The sequence below is a fragment of the Mastomys coucha genome, unplaced genomic scaffold (genome assembly GCF_008632895.1).
Source record: "Mastomys coucha isolate ucsf_1 unplaced genomic scaffold, UCSF_Mcou_1 pScaffold22, whole genome shotgun sequence".
NCBI lineage: Eukaryota > Metazoa > Chordata > Mammalia > Rodentia > Muridae > Mastomys > Mastomys coucha.
In genome coordinates this window covers 186,777,100-186,785,253 of record NW_022196905.1, presented here as the reverse complement: position 1 = coordinate 186,785,253, position 8,154 = coordinate 186,777,100, and the positions used below count along the sequence as shown (strand labels likewise).

The 8,154-nt window shown below is 45.4% G+C and overlaps 1 long non-coding RNA gene across 1 annotated transcript in view; it reads left to right on the top strand.

Moving 5' to 3' along the window:
* The window catches only part of LOC116071390, an 18,092-nt gene extending 12,431 nt beyond the window's left edge, over positions 1-5,661 (top strand). Inside the window, exon 2 of the long non-coding RNA XR_004110867.1 lies at positions 5,499-5,661. This is a non-coding gene — a long non-coding RNA (uncharacterized LOC116071390). The remainder of the gene's footprint in view (positions 1-5,498) is intronic.
* The last annotated feature ends 2,493 nt before the right edge of the window (positions 5,662-8,154 follow it).

Sequence of the window (8,154 nt, the reverse complement as noted above, 5' to 3'; positions counted from 1 at the left end):
TTTTTTTTTTTTTTTTTTTGAGTGCTGATCTTTGATACTCAAAGGTCTGTGAATCCTGAAGCCTGAGGCCCCATGTTCCAGGTAGAAGAAAAGTACAAAGTCTGCCTTGCTGAACAGGCTGTTCCCACAGAGTACACGGGAGGAACTCAGTGTACTCTGAGGCAGGAGATGGAGGCCAGATCGGGATTCAGAAGTCGGTGGAGGAAGGTCCTTTCTGAGCAGCTCTGACCCCATTCTTTAGGATGCAGCAGCCATTGGGAAGTGTATAGGTAAGAGACAGGAGGTTAACTTGGCAGAACAGATTGGTTAGAAAAGGAAAACAGAAGAACGACAAGTGAGTTCAACCATCAGAGATAAGGACAGGGCAAGATAAGGACTCAGGTGGTGGTCACGGGTGAGGAATGAAGGAACACAGCGAAGCTCGAAGACTGTTCCGGGACTTGAGGATACCAGCAGGATATACACAATCAGCATGTGCCTAGGGGCACTGCAAAGACAAGGCTTGGACATGGCAAGTAGTCCGTCAGTGCCCTGGATCCGCAGCTCCCAGAGGTGCTTCTTTTCCATAGCAAGACTGTAATAGGGAACGGCCAGGACTAAGGCCAAGTCAGGCCTATGAGTTGGGCTAAAGGAACCTACTCTTTTGCCTCATCCAACTGATGCAAATGTAGTGGAAATGAGGTGGGATCTTAGGGAATTTTTTTTCTTTTCCTTTATATATTTTTTAAATTGTTTTATTTATTTACATTCCAAATGTAGCCCGTTTTCCCAATTCCCCCCCTTCAAGAGTTCTTAACACAGTCCCCCTCCCCTTTGCCATAGAAAGGCTGCTCGTCTCCCCCCCACACACACACACATACACACACCTCACCCCCTTCCACCTTGCATCAAGTCTCTACAGGCACATCCTTTCCCACTGAGGCCAGTAAGGCAGTCCTCTGCTATATATGTGCCAGAGGCCGCGGACCTACCCGAGTATGCTTTTTGGTTGGTGGCTCGGTCTCTGGGAGCTCCCGGGAGTCCAGGTTGCTTGATATTGTTGATGTTCCTTTGGGGTTGCCATCCCCTTCAGCTCCTTCAATCCTTCCACTAACTCTTCCCTGACTTCAGTTCAACACTTGGCTGTAGTATCTGCATCTATGTCAGTCGGCTGTTGGTGGAGCCTCTCAGAGGACAGCCATGCCAGGCTCCTGTCTGCAAGCACAAGGTGGCATCAGTAATAGTGTCTGAGTTTGGTGCTCTCCTATGAGATGGATCCCAAGTCAGGCATGTCACTGGATGTCCTTTCCCTGGATGATCCGAAAGTTTATTGTGAGCTAACGCAAGTTTAAAACACAACAGTAATCCAGTTGTTCAAATCTGTTTTTGGGGTTTTTTTTGTTTTGTTTTGGTTTTGGTTTTTTTGCAAGCTGAATTTGTCCTGCTGACCTCATAAGAGACCCTTCACCTAGAGAGTAGAGAACCAGTAAGCCCAGAAACCTACATCAAGGGCCCTTTGCTCTCTACTTGACAAAACAAAACAGCAAAGAAAAACAGAACGGAACAGGGACACAGAAGTGTGATTTTGAAAAGCAGGTTTACTTATGGCTTGGCCAAAATAAAGAGAGAGAAAAAAATCTTAGTTTGTCACCACCCTCCCTATAGAAAAGATGGAACAACCCCCTTAAGGCCCAGGGGCTATAAGAAAAGGGCACAGAGAGAATGTGAAACAGGGAGAAGTGTTCGGAAATCCTCTGAGCATGGCACGGCCTTTGCAACCATAAACTCAGCAGCTGTAGATGCTTGCACAAGAGTGGCTCTTTGAACTGTCGGTCGTGGAGCATCATTCTCACCCCCACTCCCTGCCCAGCAATTGCCTGATAGATCAAGAGATGCATAGTCATTGCCTTCTGTTGTGTGTCCACTGCTGAGCCTACCCAGCTCCAAGGAACCAGATCCATAACCCAAGCTGTGAAATAAGGTCTTGTGGACTGAGCCATGATGCAAGTATGAGGAGACTGTGCTGCAGGGGGATCGCTTTCTGCACAGCACTTCCCTTGCTATTACCCTTACCAGGGATTTCACGGAGAAAGTTTTAGCCATTGCAGCCTACGTTACACTGTTGTTCCATGCCCACATCCACTGAGCAGATATAAGTCGGCAGGGAGAGAAGCATGCAGACATTAATGATACAGATGAGAGCTCAGTGTTGGTGGGGAGAAAGATAAGAGTATGAAACCCTTTAAATTCAATAAATGAATGTTATAAAAATATAATAAAATAAGCCAACAATTCCAACTCTGTGCTTCTCTTTCCAGGAGATGTGAGCATGTGCCTTGGTAAATGTACCTGTGATCTTCAGACAATGTTTGTCACAGTCGTTTTAAAGGAAAGCAGAACAAAATGCTCATGAGAAAAACAAGCCAGGGTGGATCTGTAATTTTCCTAGAACTACTGGGTGGTGTTAGCTGAGCTGAACTGGGTCTGGAAACTTCTCTGTCGTCACTGTACCAGGCACTGGTCTATGCAGCCACCTAACTGGGACTAGAGCTAGGCCTCCTTGAAACAGGAGAAAGATCCTTTACCTCTGCCTTAGTTGGAATTACTAGCGCTCTGATGAAACACTATGACCCAAAAAGCGAGTTGGAGAGGAAAGAGTTTATTTGGCTCACACTTCCACATTACAGTTCATCATCTAAGGAAGTCGGGACAGGAACTCAAACAGGGCAGGAGCCTGGAGGCAGGAGTGGATGCAGAAGCCATGGAGGGGCGCTGCTTACTGGCTTGCTCAGTGTGCTCTTTTTTTTTTTTTTTAGAACCCAGGACCACTAGCCCAGGGATGATGCCACCCACAATGGGCTGGGCCCTCCCCCATTGCTTGCTCATTAGGAAAATATCCTACTGGCTTGCCTATAGCTAGATCTTAAGGAGGCCCTTTCTTAATTGAGGCTCTCTCCTCTCTTGTGTCAAATTGACATAAAGCTATCAGGAACACCTCTCTCCCTCCCTTCCTTTTTTCTCTCCTGTCCCTCCTTCCTTCTTTACCCCATCTTACCCTTGGCGTTCTCTCTCACATACATATATACACACACACAAAGGACTGAACCCAGGGCCTCCAGCAAGCCAGGCAGGATTATTACAGCGAAGCCACATCCCCAGTCCTGTTTGGACTTTTTATTTTTGAGGCAGAGGAGCCTCAAGTTTTCTAGCCTAGTCTTGAACTACTGATCCTACTGTTCCAGCTTCTCAAGGAGCTGAGATTACAGACCCGCCCCACCAGTTCCAGCACAGTTCAGAAATTTTTTTTCTCTACAGCCGCTGGCCTCTGAGCACACTTCTGCACAAATATGCATGGTGGGAAAGGGTTCACGGGAGGTACCAGGGCACACCTGGCATGCTTGTGGTCCTACGACTAGTCATTACTCTTACCAAGCCTGGAAGTGCTAATCATGATGTTAGGCACATGGAGAACAGTCCCTCTTATCTATGTGACTCTGTGTGGCTGTACTGAACATTCTCTGTCCTCGGTTCTTCTCACCTGCAGCATGTCAGGGAACATTCCTTATGTGTCCTCATTGCTATCTCCACAAGCATTTGGAAGGTGATACACTTAGGGTGGCTAAGTTGTTTCCTAGGTTGCAAATGCCACTGACTTATTTTGCAAGTCATTTTATTGGGTCTACACTTGCATTCACATTTATAAGTATGCATAGAGACATGCAAAATATTCAGAATATACACACATACACACACACACATACATGTGTGTGTGTGTATGTGTGTGTGTGTATACAAGACAAGAAATTTCCCCAGCCCTCTTTGTATTTTTATTTCAAGAGGGTCTTGTTAAATTGCTCAGGCTGGTCTTGAACTTGTGACCCTCTTGCCTCAGCTTCCTGAGTAGGTGGGATTATTAGGCCTGCCACAGCAGATTCAAGCCATAGCACATGGCTTTTGTCCTGTCTGTCAGTACTATGGTGAGGTGTTTGGTATTTTGCGGCCTTTTGTGTCTGTCATCTAGTCATGAGAGACACCACCCATCAAGGAATTTATGAGCTTCACATGTCACACTTGAGCTGAACGCAAAGACTTGTTATCTCCACACAGACATTTATACATCATTATTCGCAGAAGATAGAATTGGCCCACAGAGAGAAAACAAATACAGTCCATATGCAATAATTTTCCAGTACTATGGTTACTTCCTTATTCCTAAATGAACAAAAAGAATATACAATCAGAGAGTAGCTGACTCATAGACCGGGGGAAGTCACTTTAGAGTTTAATCTCCCCCAATTGCCTTATCTAGATGAAGCAAATAAAGAACAAAGATAAATGTAATGACTTGATGGAGTTCATGGCAGTGTCTTGAATTAAATGCAGGCCACTGGGCTTTATGTTCAGTAAACCTCTATTGGGTTGGGTCACATCAAAAAACATTGCAACTGGACTGTCTTCATAGTTCATGGCAGTTCTAATAAGCTGAGAGTGGCTGCCCACCTTTAGGAGAATCAAGGTGACTCAAGTTCCAGGCTTCATGTGACCATCTAATCAGAGTGCCATGTTTTGCTTCTAGAAATTTCTTGTTCCACAGATGAACGCAAAAGTGACAAATTGAACTTAAGATTTATGGAGGCAAGCTGACCGCTACCTGTGAGAAGAAACGGGTTTCTTTGTGGGTTTCAATGAAGCTTAAAATCTAATCAGATTGCTTCTCCTCATAGATAAGATCTTTTGAGTTTTGTAGGATTTTTTTTCCAAAAGTGGAAATGTTAAGAATCAAATAAGCACAGAAGCCCCTCAGCTCTTCCCCAGTGCATCTGGAAATCTCCACAGATGAGATGAATGGATTGCGTTGCACTGGTGGGGGAGCAATCATGATACAGAATCTATTTCCAGAGCACTGGGCGATGGCAGGGTGGAGGTAGGGCATCTGTCCTTGTTCTTTCTGGTGAGAAGAGGTCAGGCTCCAGAGAAGGAATGGAATAAGACTAATTCTTACTATGGCAAAACATCCATGACAAACTTTACATTTAACATTTAAGCCATCTTATGTATCTAATGTCACGACATTAACACTTTTGCAAAGACGTGCCACCACCAGGGTGCATGCCCAGAACATTGGTCATCTCAAACAGAACTCTGAACTCATTAAGCAATAACTCCACACTCCCTCTCTGGTAACCTCTACTCTACTTTCTGAATTTTCCTATTTTAGGTGACCTAAGGGAGTACATTTATAGAATATCTGTCCCTTTGTGTCTGTCTATCTGTCTGTCCGTCTGTCTGTCTGTCTGTCTGACTGTCTTCTCTTGGTAAGGGGGAAGATTTCAAGCCAGACTCTAGTACTTAGTACTTTCTTCATGCTGAACAGCATTCTTTGAAAGAGTCCACCACATTTGGTATTTACATAGGCCTGTGAATGTACATGGACTGTCTCTGTGTTATAACTATTGTAAGTAATGCTACTATAAACTCTGGTGTGGGATAACAGGTTTGCTTGTTTGTTTTTCATTTAGCTCCTGTCTGATACATTAGAGCACGGATTCTGTGGAGGTCACCTAGTGCAGTCTCTCACAACTGAATGAAGAAGCAAAGGCCACACAACACCCAGCCTCTCATCCCTTTATTGAGAGTGCTTACAGATGCTATTAAAGCCATGTGCTGTAGTTTGAATCCAAAATGTGGCCCTCGGGATGATGTTTTGTATAACTAGTCTCTACCTTGTGGAATTACTATTTTACTAGTAATTTTTTTACTTATTCTTTGAGAATTTCAAAGATATATATGATGTGTTTCATTCATATCCACCTATCCTCAATTCTCCTTGGACCTCCCCGACATGCCCTCCTCCCAAATTCATGTCCTTATTATAACCCAGTGAGTCCGGTTAGTGTTGCCCATATGTGCCCATATATGTTCTGGCCATCTATTGGAACATGGGCAACCTACCCATGGGAGCATCTACCTTCTTTTCCATGATGATACCTGGACCTTATGATGAGGAAGGTTGCTATGGGTGTTCCATTTAGGGCTGAGCATTCATTTTGACAAGTTATGAGTATCTCCATTAACTTCCACCCACAACCAGTTGTGACGATGTTTACAGGGTCAGGCATGAGTTTATTCTGTAGAGCAGGCCTTGAAGCCAATTGGGACGTGGTTGGTTAGTCCGGAAACAGTCATGCCGCTAATGCAGCAATGGGCACATCTTACCTGTCAGTCAGTGTAGCAGCATACAGAACCCAGCTCTGAGTAGGAACATTTTTGTCTTCCCCATTTGCCAGCATTGTGTCATCCCACACTATGAAGGGTAGCCTGGCACTGATTGAAGGCTGAGGAGCCTTTAGGACATGGGTCCTGGATGGCAGGAGTTGGTCCTGAGTGTGAGCCTATGAACTGTATAGCCAGCCACATTTCCATCTTGTTCTCTCTCTGCTTCCTGTCCACTATCATGTGAACAGCCAATGGTGCAAGCTCCCACTGCCACAGACTGGGCTATTTCCACCATTGAATCTTCCCCTCTATGAGATACTGAAATATATCTGAAACTGGGAGCCAAAATAAGTCTTTCTTCCCTTAAGTTGTTTCTGTTAAGGAGTTTTTAGCCACAGTAATCCAAAAGTAAACAATATAGTATGGGGTCCAAAGCTTGGATTCACTGGCTGGGTTGTGATAGAGTAGGTAAGTCACTCCTTTCTACAATAACAGCAGTTAAGCCTAGCGTCAGACAGGCAGGAAAGTGCTCCACCACTTGCGCTATAGCCCAGCCCCATGCGCCATTCTTGACAATGTATGTTTACCCTATATCTGGCTAACGGACCACTGTAGAGGGCAAAATAGGCCTTGTGCACACAGGAGAATCCAGGAAAGTTAAACACACAGCTTACTTCTGCAGTGGGATGAGGTGTGTAGCTGCTCTTCCTGAAATGCCAGAAATGATGTTGTTTTACAAGCCGGTGATCCTCTGCCGTCTGATGAGACAGGTGCTGTCTGTGCCTCCCACAACTTTTGTCTTCTCTTATCCAAGAGTGTTTCCCTGAAATCTTGAGCATTGCTTTTGGACCATAAAGCCCATCCTTATGAGTGAGGTCGCTTGTGCTCTACGACAGCCTACAGTGACTTCTGTGTTAGAGGCAATCCAGACTCCTAGAGGTGTTGTGTTCACCTCAGCCAAGATCCCTGGACACTAAATCCTGGGCACTATCTCTGAGTCAGCAGTATCTTGTGAAAGAAGCCAGATGCACTTGGTGAAGTATCTCAATGGAAATATGTCTTAAATTGCTGTATAATTGTTATCTGAATACTGTTTTTCTAAAATTCGTCTGTGCTTAAATAGGGCTAAAGAAAAGTGATCTGAGCCAGACTCTAGAGGTCCTGTTCCAGCACCATTACAATAAAACAGGGCTGTGCCGAGTTTCATCTTTGTCTCTTTGTGGATTGTTTTTTTTTTTTTTTTCTCTGCCTGCTGAGAAGCCTGCAGAGAATTACCACACAGACCACACGATGATTTTAAAATAATACGATTTACATTGATCAGAAACCCAGCATTTATCAAACTAAGTAACCCAGTTACCCACTGTTTTGGGTTAAAGGAACCTGAATTTAACAGCAGGAAACAGGAACTATTTTGTCAAGCACCGGATTAGGAGAACTCAAGAGATGGCCCAGCGGTTAAGTGTGCATTACTCTTCCAGAGGATCTGGGTTTGGTTCCCAGCACCCATGCCAGGCAGCTCACAACAGCTTGTACCTCCAACTTTGGAGGTCATTTGATGGCTCTGGGCTGGGGAGATACTTCACTTGCGTGCACATAATTAAAAGTAAAATAAATCCTCATTTAAACTCAGATTAGGACACAGCGGAGATTGCATGTCTCTCTCCCACAGTCTCTAGGTCTCACCTTGGGAGCCTCAAACAGCAGAGGGAAACTTGAATGGCTTGGCACCAGGATCAGCTGTGGCACCAGGCTCAGCTGTGGCACCAGGATCAGCTGTGGCATCAGGATCAGCTGTGGCTCCAGGATCAGCTGTGGCACCGGGCTCAGCTGTGGCACCGGGCTCAGCTGTGGCACCGGGCTCAGCTGTGGCACCAGGATCAGCTGTGGCACCGGGCTCAGCTGTGGCACCGGGCTCAGCTGTGGCACCAGGCTCAGCTGTGGCACCAGGATCAGCTA